Raw genomic sequence first — 13,383 nt, 5'->3', positions numbered from 1 at the left:
AAACCCTCATTTAAATTATATCTATTAAGAATATACTTAACATTTAAATTGTCACTTCCACTGGATATATGTATGAAATAAAACATAAAGTGCTCATGCAAATCTTGTTTGATGTTTGACGTTTTTGTTTCAATTTTATCGAATGAATGTTTCAAGATGATAGTAATGAGCTGCGTTTAATATTTTAACATTTTAAGTTATGTCCATGTTATAAGAAATAGGGCGGTGTAAAATAAAAAAGCTATTGTATTTATTGTAAATGCTATTCAAATCTATGTGTTCACATATTTACATATGTACATATGTAATAAGTTTAACAAATTTTTGTCAAAGGTTAAATGTAGAACATTTACATTCATAATTATACCGCTTTGTATATTATATCGCTTTGTATATACCATGGTGATATAAGAAGTAATACCAGCTGATGGCTTTTCTAGCTGTCAAAACATATTCAGCCTTATTCTGAATCACAAATTATCTGTGAGTTTTTCTCTTGCTCTACTTTAAGACAAAATTCACGGGGAATTTACATTCAGAATAAGGCTGAATAAAAAACAAGTAAAAAAGTGTCAGTCGGCTTTGCCGACAGATATATACCCTCAGCCAATGTGAAGCGACACTTTCACCTCCGGACAGATCGAATGTATTTAAGGTCTTTTCAGAATTGTGTGGCCCTTTTTGGGCATTTGAACTTGCCAACAAAAATGTGGATTAGTGCAGTTAATCCTTGGTATCTTGGGCGGTACCGTTCCACGGGGGTTATCAAAACGTGAACCAATACCATCAATTCTCTGTAAAAATATTTCGCAAGACCTGGCGAAGACTAAATACCAAATATCAGCTACATTGGTTGTTTAATGTGGCTAAAACCTTGAAAATACCGAAAACCGCGTTCTATTGGAGCTATATCAAAACGTGGACCTATGTACATAACTTTTATCAGAAAAGTTTTTTGGTCCATTGGGAACCCTCAATGCAAAATTTCGGCGTATTTTAGGCGTGAAACGTATGTAAAATCTTCAAAATTCCGAAAATCGGGAGGTGCCGTTATATGGGGTCTATATCAAAACGTGGAACTATGTCCATAATTTTTATCGGAAAAGTTTTTGTAAAGTCAAAATCCCGTATCTCGAAATTTAACCAATTTGGTTGATAAGTTTAGCTAAAATATTCAAAATACCGAAACATTAAGAAGTACCGTTGCAGGGGGACTATCCCATAACGTGGACCGACCTTCCCAATTTTTTGCTCTCGACATTGTCAGTGAACTATAAGTATTTATACCAAAATTCATCTGCCAACGCCAACTCCTTTTATATTTGGCCACCGTTTATTTGAACTCGCGACATAGTGCAGCGTTTTTTTTTGAGGTTATGCGCCATTATCTCGGGAACGATGGACTTGCCCTCGAAAAAAAGTACAATGACGTAAGGGGGGCCGCACGAACATCCTGTTACAAACAATTTCATAACGATTCGTGAGGTGTAATTAAACTGCACTTGTTTCAAATTTTGTGAGGGATGTACCTGAAGGAGTGGACCGATATAATCCATATTTGAACTTGATGTATGCCTAGAGGTAGTATTACCATATGTAAAGTTTGGTTCAATTCGGTTACTCCCTTCGAGAGTTATTGTGCGCTCAAATTTTGAGACAATTTTTGAACATTTGTGGGGGAGGTACCTGAAGGAGTGGATCGATATGGCCCATCTTCGAACTTAAATCAAATCTGGACAAAATATTTTGATACCCAAAATTTGAACCGAATCTATTCATCCGTTCGAGAGTTATCGTGCGCACCAGCCAGACAGACGGACAGACAGACAGACAGACGGACGGACATTGCTAGATATACTCAAAATTGTCTGAAACGGATATCGTACAAACATACTTGGGGTCTAAAACCATTATTTCGATGAGGCACATTTTTGGTCGTATCAAAGTGTAAATGCCTTCTTTAGTCTAAAGGCTGAGGGTATAAAAATTCCAGAGGCGTGGATTATTTTAAGAAAAATGTCAAGTACCGTCTACAGGCGTGAATTATTTTAAGAAAAATGTCAAGTACCGTCTACAGGCGTGAATTATTTTAAGAAAAATGTCAAGTACCGTCTACAGGCGTGAATTATTTTAAGAAAATTCTCAAAGGCCTTCTAGAGGCGTGGATTATTTTAAGAAAATTCTCAAAGGCCTTCTAGAGGCTTGGATTATTTTAAGAAAATTCTGAAAGGCTTTCTAGAGGCGTGGATTATTTTAAGAAAATTCTCAAAGGCCTTCTAGAGGCGTGGATTATTTTTAGAAAAATTTCCCAAGGCCTTCTAGAGGCGTGGATTATTTTAAGAAATTTTTTGAAGGCCTTCAAGAGGCGTGGTTTATTTTAAGAAAATTCTCAAAGTCCTTCTAGAGGCACGGATTATTTTAAGAAAATTCTCAAAGTCCTTCTAGAGGCACGGATTATTTTAAGAAACATTTTCAAAGGTCTTTTAGAGTCGTGGATTATTTTAAGAAAAATATTCAAACGTCTTTTAGAGACTTATTATTTTATGAAATTTTTTAAAAGCCTTCTAGGGGCGTGGATTATTTTTAGAAAAATTTCCCAAGGCCTTCTAGAGGCGTGGATTATTTTAGGAACATTTTTCGAAGGCCTTCAAGAGGCGTGATTTATTTTAAGAAAATTCTCTAAGTCCTTCTAGGGGTACGGATTATTTTAAGAAACATTTTCAAAGGTCTTTTAGAGTCCTGGATTATTTTAAGAAAAATATTCAAAGGTCCTTAGAGATTTCTTATTTTAAGAATTTTTTAAAAGCCTTCTTGAGGCGTGAATTATTTTAAGAACATTTTCAAGGGCCTTCCAGAAGCGTGGATTATTTTAAGAACATTTGCAAGGGCCTTCCAGAGGCGTGGATTATTTTAAGAAACATTTTCAAAGGTCTTTTAGAGTCGTGGATTATTTTAAGAAAAATATTCAAAGGTCTTTTAGAGATTTATTATTTTAAGAATTTTTTAAAATGCTTCTAGAGGCGTGGATTATTTTTAGACAAATTTCCCAAGGCCTTCTAGAGGCGTGCATTATTTTTAGAAAAATTTCCCAGGGCCTTCTAGAGGCGGGGATTATTTTAAGAACATTTTTAAGGCGTGGTTTATTTTAAGAAAATTCTCAAAGTCCTTCAAGAGGCGTGGTTTATTTTAAGAAAATTCTCAAATTCTCAAAGTCCTTCTATTTTTAGAAAAATATTCAAAGGTCTTTTAGAGATTTATTATTTTAAGAAATTGTTTAAAAGCCTTCTAGAGGCGTGGATTATTTTTAGAAAAATTTCCCAAGGCCTTCTAGAGGCGTGGATTATTTTAAGAAACATTTTCAAGGGCCTTCCAGAGGCGTGGATTATTTTAAGAAACATTTTCGAAGGACTTCTAGAGGCGTGCATTATATTAAAAAATTGTTCAAAGGCATTCTGGAGGCGTGCATTATTTTAAGAAAATTTTCAAAGGCCTTTAGAGGCGTGCATTATTTTAACAAATTTTTCAAAGGCCTTTAGAGGCGTGCATTATTTTAACAAATTTTTCAAATGACTTTTAGAGGCGTGCATTATTTTAAGAAATTTTTCAAATGTCGTCGTCGGAATACGATACATCCTCACAGTCTTTCCAAATACAATAAAGGCTGCGCACCGAAGATGCTTCGTTCGTGCAATTAAATTGCAACGATCTCAGCGAAATTTTATTTGGCGGACAGCTGATTAAAAGTCAGCCAAACTGTTCCAAAAACCCAGCAAAAATTTGCAATTCCGAATTTTGTTCGGAAGGAGTGGATGGGCCCATATTCCAAACCGATCTATATCTGCAAGGAATAATATGATGTACAAAGTCTGGACCAAATCGATTGTTCCCTTCGAGAGTTATCGTTCACACAATTTTACAGAAAAAAAATTGAACTTTTGTGGGGGAGGTACCTGAAGGAGTGGACTGATATGGACCATCTTCGGACTCAAACTAAGTTTGGACAAGAAATTACGAAGTGCAAAATTGGGCTCGAATCGGATTGTCCGTTATGGCACCAGTCAGACAGACGGACAGATAAATGACCCGATTTGATAAATGACGTTGACCTTGGCTCATACCATATTCCTATCGTCTCCGTTAATAGACCATCCGACTTCATAACCTCTGAACGCCGGACATTTCTGAACCATGGGAAAGGAAAGCTGATTTGCAAGGGTTCAGATGATTTACCAATCACCGCTTCAGAGAGCTTCCCATTTCCTCAGATCCTCGGGTAGCTGAAAGAACTTTCAGGGAAATCATCACTTCGCTACATACCTGCCGGTCGAATACCCGAAATCAAACTAAATTCTCCAGCAGAGGCGACGGGACTACCAATGAGCGTGATAAGCTTCGTCCTACGAAACCTGAAGATCTAAAAGTTAGAGAACTTACTCTTGAAGTCAACGGGCTAGTAGGCGAACATAAGCGGAAAAAGTGGCTAGACCACCTGAAGCAACATTGATACGGGATTAAGTAAATTATAGGCAACAGTTAAATCACACTCGAATGCGGGAAAAAAGTTTAATAGAACGGCTGTTATTTTCAACGGCGTGATATTGAGAGTGACAGGGATAAGAGGGGTCTGCAACGCCGTATAAGTGCCCCCTCAGCGTAGGAGGCACCACTACAATTTGCGATGTTGCAGACGTCATCCGAAACGCGAAATCATCCAAAGTGCTGGGCCCCACACCGAATCTCAATGACAATGCTTAGGAAACTGGATGAACATGGGGTTGGTTATTTTACAAGTGTCCTTAATCTATCGTTAGCCATTCATATTGTACCAGATGCATGGAAAGTTGGAAGGGTGGTCCCGCTATGGGCGTTAATCGTTTGTGGAATTCAAAAATAAGAAGTCGAAGGCCCACCCGTAGACAGAAACAGGGAGTTCCGCAAGGCGGGCTGATATCTCTGGAACTGTTTAACCTCTAATAATGTTCCACAAATTTCCCAGAGGGGACAAGGAAGACTACTCTCATAACAACGAGTGCTCGTACCTCCGATGACATATGTTATAGGAATATTTAAATATTTACCACATGGACGGCTGAAATGAGACTCCCCCTGAACATTTTGGTCGATAGTGCCCTGATTCCGACCACTAACTAGAGGTAGGTATTGGGTGCAACGATTGACAGCATGTTTAAGTCGTCCGCTCAAGCCACAGCTTTTTGTGACAAGGTCAGAAGTAGGAACAAGGTTCTCTTACCGCTGGCCGACAACATTTGGGGGGCTGATGGGGAAGCTTTGTGGCACCAGTGTGGTACGCAAATGTAAGCGCTATGCAGTAAAAGAATATTCAAACCTGTCAGAATATCAGAGGTGCATCAGGCACAATAACATTCACACTGCATGCAGTACAAAGATACAGAGTAAATGTCGTACTCAGAGCCCACCCTCCATTCATTCAAGAACGGCAGTAGCCCAGTTAAGATCCGGACGATGCTGCCGCCTCAATTCTTATTGGGCCCGAATTAGGGTGTCCTAAACCGAAACCGGCTAACCAGTTTTTGAAAATTTTAATAACCGAAAACCGGTTTTTGAAAAAGCGAAAATTTCGGTTAAGCGAAAACCGGTTTTTTTGACACACTAGCCCGAATTGATGGCACGGTACCAAAAACACATGTCCTATATATGTAGGATGGGACCGCACGACACCCAACCTTTTATTAATTGTCCAGCTAAATCCACTGACTTGTCTCCTTATTCTTTATGGACGCAGCCAGTCCAGGTTGCAGAATTTTTGAATATAGACAAGGAGAAACCAAAACCAAATAAGTCTTGTCATGAAAATTAATAATTATGTTCCCACTATGACAGCATATTAGAAGAGACTCCTGGTACGGGAGCGGAAACCCAAAACTCCGATGGGATTACTAAGCGATGGATGATATATCAAAGCGTATTACCCAAAAATGAATAAAAGAATATTGGAGCGTGTGTGTTCTGTTCGTTGTTCGATTTATTGGACAAATGTTCTGTACCGGGTCGTGTAAATAAATAGGTAAAACTTCTGCTGGAACATGTTGTGCTCGCTTTCGGAAGACACACTTTTTATTTAAGCATCAATGTTTATACATTAATTTTCCCGAATTGTTAAAAAATTCACAACTTTTTAATTCTCAAACTAAATCAGAATTCCTAAATTTAGTCCACATTTCTCAAATGAACTAATCATTTGAATTAACCCACTAACCCAAAGCACAGATTATTAAACAGGAAATGGAATGTAGCTCCGTGTACATCTGTATATCTACTCAAGTACACATGCAAGTTTGAATATATTTTCCAGGCAGGTCAGCCAGCATCTATGCAAATGAATGTAAAATTTCGTAAAACTTGACGAACAAGAAAAAAATATTTCGTAAAATTGCCAAATATTTGAAGTGCTTTACGACGTTCAATGATGTTTGAAATGTCTATGGCTAGTCAAAACAAGAAAAAAAAACTAACCATTAATGCGTTTTGAGTCAATACAGTCAATACACCATAATGTACAAACACTCAAGAAGGCAATCTATAAAATTATTTAAATTTCAATATTTTCCAAATGGATGGCAGTGCATAAAATAAACAAAAGCATCTACTACCACAACAAATAATTTCCATTAATTGGAAATAAAAACGGGCATATTTTATTGTTGTTTTTTTTTGTATTTGTTGTAAAACATACCTTCGAGGGCGATTTTTTTAATTCTCAAAATAAAACGGTTACTTTTAAATTGCTATTTTTTCACAATTTTTTAGCACCACCAACTGCTTGTGTTTGTTTTTCTTTCTTCTTCGTTTTTTCGATATTTTATTTTTTCTTTGTAATAATTTTTTTCTTTTAAATTGTTAATTAATTTTTTATTCACTTCCACACACTCTATTTGTTGTGTTAAAAAAGAATGGGTTTTTCTTTGGTTTTTTCGAATTCAAGTTTTGTTGTTATTAATTTATTTTTGTTTCTTTGTCTTGGCGATTGTACACCGAACCTCACTGTTCGGTAGTCAGATGCTGAATGCTCTTTAGCGGCAAATGACACGTCTAATGTAGACTTGTTGTGTTTTTGGTTGATCGATCTTTTGTGGCCAACAATGTAAAGAGCCCAAATGTTTTTAAAGGTTGTTTTAAGTCACATTCGGAGTTTTAATTTGAAAAGTAAAGAACTGAATTAGTCATACGTAAATGTAAGGTTGACGTTGTGTTTGCATAGCTACCGTTATAATTACACTAGACAACAAAGAAACGAAATATTCGTTCAATGATATCGGCGTGTCAGGCATAGTAAGTTACCACTTTACCTCTGTCAACACCTAAGGAGTGGGCCAAGGAGTGTATTAAGGTGTGAACAGAATGAAATACGCCGCTTTTTCACGCTCAGTTTCATGTAAAAGACTAAAGGTCATGTACTACCTAATTCAAATGCTGCATAATTCATTTGAATTAGGTAGTACTTGGACTTTAGTCTTTTACATGAAACTGAGCGTGAAAAAGCGGCGTATTTCATTGTATTTCTACCTTTAGCTCTCAACCTAAAACAAAAAAGTTGCCACTTACAATATAAGCGTTTAAGATGAGTGAAATAATCGAGTCTGATTCCTAGGGCAGACGACCGTGGCAAAAATATTCCTCGTTGAGGAGGTTTAGCATGATTTAAGGTGTGAACAGAATGAAATACGCCGCTTTATCACTCGCTCAGTTTAATGTAAAAGATTAAAGGCCAAGTACTACCTAATTCAAATGCTGCCTAATTCATTTGAATTAGCTAGTACTTTTCCTTTAGTCTTTTACATTAAACTGAGCGAGTGATAAAGCGGCGCATTTCATTGTGTTTCTACCTTTACAACTTCAGCGTGCAACTCTTTCTGAGCTATTGAATTACTGATGTCAGGTGATATGACATGTCGAATTTCTGGGCTGTGGCGCCAAAAGTCTCTCCTGATGTGACGCGGAGGCGGATCATATGATATTGTGGTTAGGATGTTGCGGCTAATGACTTGCCTCCATGAATTGTTTGGCCAGCAGTACATTGTGGTGATGGGCTGGCAATACCGTGCAGGTGATATAATTCCGTCATTTGGACGGTATCCTTAGCGCAATATTCTGGATTCTTTATTTCTGTAGCAACACAAATATGTTCGTTCATACATTTTATTCAGTTATCTGGTTCCGGTTCCTCTGTGTTGAGACTCAAAAATTATGCAACCTGAAATGGCTGCGTCCATAAAGAATGAGGAGACAGGTGAGTGGGTTTAGCTGGTCAATTAAACAACTGCAACGTATCGTGCCATCACTTCGTGCCCAATACGAATTGAGGCGGCTGCTCAGTTCGGATCTTAACGGGCCTAAACCCACTCGTGTTTGTCTTGGCAGCTGGCGCTCTTCTACTGTGATGGGTGGGGGAGGTATCCGACGAAGGCATTCACAATCTGCTTTTCTGCTGCTGCGCAACTGCATTGGTGTTAATGTTATTCGAGCCTGCCTGATAAGCTCTTTAATCCAGAGGTTCTCGCTTTCACCTTTGTACCTTTATCTCTAGATCATAAAGATCTCTACTGACGTGCATGGGTGCAGGGATGCTCATGAAGGTAATACCCAAGCAGGTACTACATCAACAACATCTTGTTGTGTTCATGTACCGGTAAAATATTCGTCTAATCAAGACTGGTGGCATGAGGGAACACCTGTTGCAGTCCTCAGGGCGGCATTCTGGCAGGTTTGAATATTCTTCCATTGTGTGCCACATAACACTGGTGTCACATAACTTACCACAGACAGACCTATTGGTTTGTAAGGGATAAACAAAGTTTCTTTGTCAGCACCCCAAGTGCTGGCGGACAGCGACTTGAGAACCTTGTTCCTATTTGAGAACCTTGTTCCTACAGCAAATAGCTGTGGTAGCCTCATTTCAGCCATACAGGTTGTGAACAGTGTGGCAGTGGATTTAGACCAGAGATGTTCACATTTGGCACAGCGGTGCCGATGTTTTTCGGCCACTTACAGACGATGAACATAACAAAGAGAATAAATGTTTTGATTTCTCGCTTTAGTTTTGTGCTGAATGTCATGGGTTGATGTCGCTTGTTTTTATAACTGTTGATACACTGAGAAGCTTTGGGGTTGTATACAAAATATGTGGAGGCAAGAATGGGAAGATGAATTTTTGTTTTTCATCAACATTTTCAATTATGCAGAATGCCTTGTCTGTAATAAAACATTAAAAGCTGTATCTGCATATTCTTAAAGCATCATTATAATATTCACGCAGAATATAATTTAATTCAGGGATCATAATCTCGCAAAGTTCGTAATATGTATGTATTTTTTATGTTGTCCTTTGTCATTTTCTGAATTGATTATCTTATTTTCTTAGTTCTCATTTCAAAGATATTTTTATACATATTTTCCAATTAAAAAAACATACATATTAATATTTTTCTTTATTGCGCACACGATATGAAAAATCGACCCATCCGTTTTGTCAGTGTAATATTACCCATACATTCGCAAAAATATTGCTCGTTCTCTTTGGTTGGTTGATTTAGACGCGTTTAGGAGGAGGACACTTGTTAAATACTCAACCCCGGGTTCATCCAGTTGCCTAAGCATAACCATTGAGATTCCGTGTAGGCCCAAGGCTTGTATGATTTCGCGTCTTGGATGACGTCTGCAACATCGCTCATTCTTCGCCATGGGGTGCTCTATAAATTAAAATAATACGCGCACCTCCCCATCCTTCTTTCTCGGACACTAGAGTGATTTAACCGTTGTCCACAATTTACATAATCCTGTACCAATGTTGATTCAGGTGGTCTATCCACTTTATCCGCTTATGTTCGCCTACTAGCCCATTGACTTCAAGAGTAAGTTCTCTTACTCTTAGATCTTCAGGTTTCGTAGGACGAAGCTTATCACGCTCATTGGTAGTCCCGTGGCCCCTGCTGGGAATTTGGTCTGATTTCGGGTATTCGACCAGCAGGTATGTAGCGAGCGGCTACTGCAGTGATGATTTCCCGGAAAGTTCTTTCAGCTACCCGAGGATCTGAAGGAATGGGAAGCTCTCTGAAGCTGTGATTGGTAAATCATCCGAACCCTTGCAAATCAGCTTTCCTTTCCCATGGTTCAGAAAAGTCTGGCGTTCGGAGGTTATGAAGTCGGGTGGTCTATTTACGGAAACGATAGGAAGGTGGTCTGAGGCCAAGGGAAATGACGGGTTGCCAGAAAACGGATTGTCCGTTATGGCACCAGCCGATTTCCGATTCGATTCGAACCCAATTTTGCACTTCGTAATTTATTGTCCAAACATAGTTTGTGGCACAGCTTGACATATATAAAAAATTGTAAAGAAGTTCGGAAAAAATAATAATATGAAGAATCGGCAATGCTTCTTTTCTCAGCCGACTGGCTTCCTCCTCTGATTGGGATGAACGATCGTAACTCATTTTTAACAAAGTTTTTACTAGTATGGGTTAATAATCCAAATCACAAACACCTCCTCCTTTTTCATCCGGGCTTGGGACCGGCAATGGCAGAGTTAAAAACTTTGGTTTTGTTTGGTTTTTAAAGTAATGAAATAAATATTTCATTACAATTAAATTTTTTTAATAATAACAAGTGAGCAAAGGCTATAGTCGGGATGGGGCCGACCATGTGATACCCTACACTACTACCCCTGTGCATAAACTTTTCACTGGTAAACATTTCTTTTAGGGAATATAATCCGACTACCACCAAAAATAATATGCCTCTTTTTCTCTGGGACTCCCATAAGCAACCAAAATTTCGTGACCATCCGATCAAAATTACGACCTGTAGCTTGATTGCAAAAAATGGAAGAATTGGATGCATTACCGACTATTGTGGTATCTCCCTTGTTTGACCACCTTCGCCAACCTGCTTTACACCAATGTAAAGGTAATATTTTCTTCTTCCATTGACAGGCTTTTTGCCGTTGGAATATCCCTACTAGAAGCCGATATATTCACAAAGAATAAAACTTTGAATTTGTCTCCAAATGAGTTTTTCCCCATTCCGACCCCTAAATATTATCCGACTATCACCAAAATCAATAGGCTTCTTCCTCTGTGGGGCCCCCATCTACCCCCAATATTCGCATAAAAAATGTTGACTTTTCTCCACATATGCTTTTCGCTTAGTCCGACTCCTGAATATTACCATCACCAAACTAAATAGGCTTCTTCCTCTGTGGGACCCGCATCAGCTCCCAAAAAAATCGTGACGATCCAATCAAAATTGCGAGCTGTAGCGTGATTACAAAAAAATCGGAAAATGGGATGCATTATCTACTATTGCGATATCTCTGTTGTTTGACCACCTACGACAACCTGCTTTACATCCTTGTAAAGGTGATATTTTCTACTTTCCTTGCCAGGTTTTGCTTTAGATATACCTCTTAAAGAAACAGAGAAATTGGCTTTGAAGTAAAACGTTGACCTTTCTCCAAATAAGTGTTTGCCCATTCCGACCCCTGAATATTATCCGACCATCATCAAAATCAATAGGCTTCTTTCTCTTCGGGACCCCCATTAACCCCCAAAATTTCGTGACGATCCGATCAAAATTGCGACCAGTAGCGTGATTACAAAAGAATCGGAAAATGGGATGCGTTATAGACTATTGCCATATCTCTGCTATTTGACCGCCTACGACAACCTACTTTACATCGTTGTAAAGGTGATATTTTCTACTTTCCTTGCCATGTTTTGCTTTTGATATAGCTCTTAAAGGAACAGAGATATTGGCTTTAAAATAAAATGTTGACTTTTCTCCAAATAAGTGTTTGCCCAGTCCGACCCCTAATTATTATCCGACCATCACCAAAATCAATAGCCTTCTTCATCTATGAAACCCCCATTAACCCTCAAATCTTCGTGACGATCCGATCAAAATTGCGACCTGTAGCGTGATTTCCAAAAAAATAGAAAAATGGGATGTATTACCGACTATTGCGATATCTCCGTTATTTGGTTACCAACGCCGACCTAGTTTGCATCATTGTAAAGAGGGGATCTTCTACTTTCAGAGTCAGACTTTGCTTTTGGAAAGTTTTCAACCAAAGTGAAAATGAAAATGAAATGAAAATTGGGGTTTTATTTGCTTCTATTGTGATATCTTCGTTGTTTGATAACCTACGAGCACCTGCTTTACATCATTAGAAATGTGATATTTTCTACTTTCATTGTCAGGTTTTGCTTTTGGTATACTCAATATAGAAGCTGAGATATTCACTTTGGAAAAAAACGTTGTCATTTTATCCACCTAAGTTTTTTGCCCTTTCCGGCCCCTAAATATTATCCGACCATCACCAAAATCAATAGGCTTCTTCCCCTCCGGGACCCCTATCAACATGCAAAATTTCGTGACGATCCGATCAAAACTGCGACCTGTAGCGTGATTACAAGGTTTAGATGGACAGACGGACGGACACACATAGCCAGATCGACTCAGCTCGTCGAGACATTCATTTTGGTATATATAAGTATGGGTCTGCGACCATTATTTCGATGCGTTACAAACTTTTTGGCCAAAACCAACTTATAATACCCTCCCCACATAATGGTGTAGGGTATAAAAATAATAGGATAAAAAATTGCTCTATTACAAAATGAGTACACAAATTTTTTATAGGAAGATTTCCATGATTTTCTAAATATTCATAGATTCTAGTTAGAGTTTTACTAAATTGAAAGGGTTGGTTTTGTATTGTGCATTTCGCATTTGTAAGAATACTTTTTTAGGTTTGCAGATCATAATTTGCTTCGTTTGAGTTTTGACGAAGTGGATTTTCTGCAAAAAAGTCTTTGAGAATTGTTTCTATTTCAGCAATATTTAATGTGGCAATGCTTTACGATGTTAATTATTTAATCCAAAGTATACTTTTAGGCGCCAGATATTAAAATGTGGACGGACCAAATATTTTATTTTCTTTTTACTTTTTACATTATAGTACATGGATTTAAAATCAGTACACATTTTCCTAAGTGGTTCACCCATCGAATAATTGGTTCGGTGAAGAATTGATAATATCTACTAGGTCTAAAACAGGCCTGCTCAAGGTGCGCACCTGAGCTGTCGGTGTGTGTCAATTTTCTCACACACACAATTTAAAAAGAGAGCTTTTGTTTTTGTTTTGAATATTTTCAAAATTAAAAATCAGTCTCTATTGAACATTCAATGAGGAAGGTTCTGTTTTCGAATTTGTCTATGAATTTATATGCGTACACTGAAAAAATGAATGAAGATACTGAATACGAATTTTTATTTGCCTAAAATTTTTACGGCAAATTAGAGTGTTTGGTTTGTCAACGCACTTTGGTTTGTCACGAACTTGATTTG

At 37.9% G+C, this 13,383-nt stretch overlaps 1 protein-coding gene across 1 annotated transcript in view; it reads right to left on the bottom strand.

The window, feature by feature from the left end:
• Positions 1 to 7,117, bottom strand: part of Cralbp (Cellular retinaldehyde binding protein) — a 48,931-nt gene extending 41,814 nt beyond the window's left edge. Inside the window, exon 1 of the mRNA XM_073982698.1 lies at positions 6,716 to 7,117. The gene's annotated coding sequence lies outside the window, so the exon portion shown is untranslated. The remainder of the gene's footprint in view (positions 1 to 6,715) is intronic.
• Between the last annotated feature and the right edge of the window lie 6,266 nt (positions 7,118 to 13,383).

Source organism: Musca autumnalis, unplaced genomic scaffold (genome assembly GCF_047663935.1).
Source record: "Musca autumnalis isolate F117 unplaced genomic scaffold, ASM4766393v1 scaffold_4, whole genome shotgun sequence".
Classification (NCBI taxonomy): Eukaryota; Metazoa; Arthropoda; class Insecta; order Diptera; family Muscidae; genus Musca; species Musca autumnalis.
Note: the sequence above shows the minus strand (reverse complement) of the source record. Positions and strands in the feature narration are given on the sequence as shown.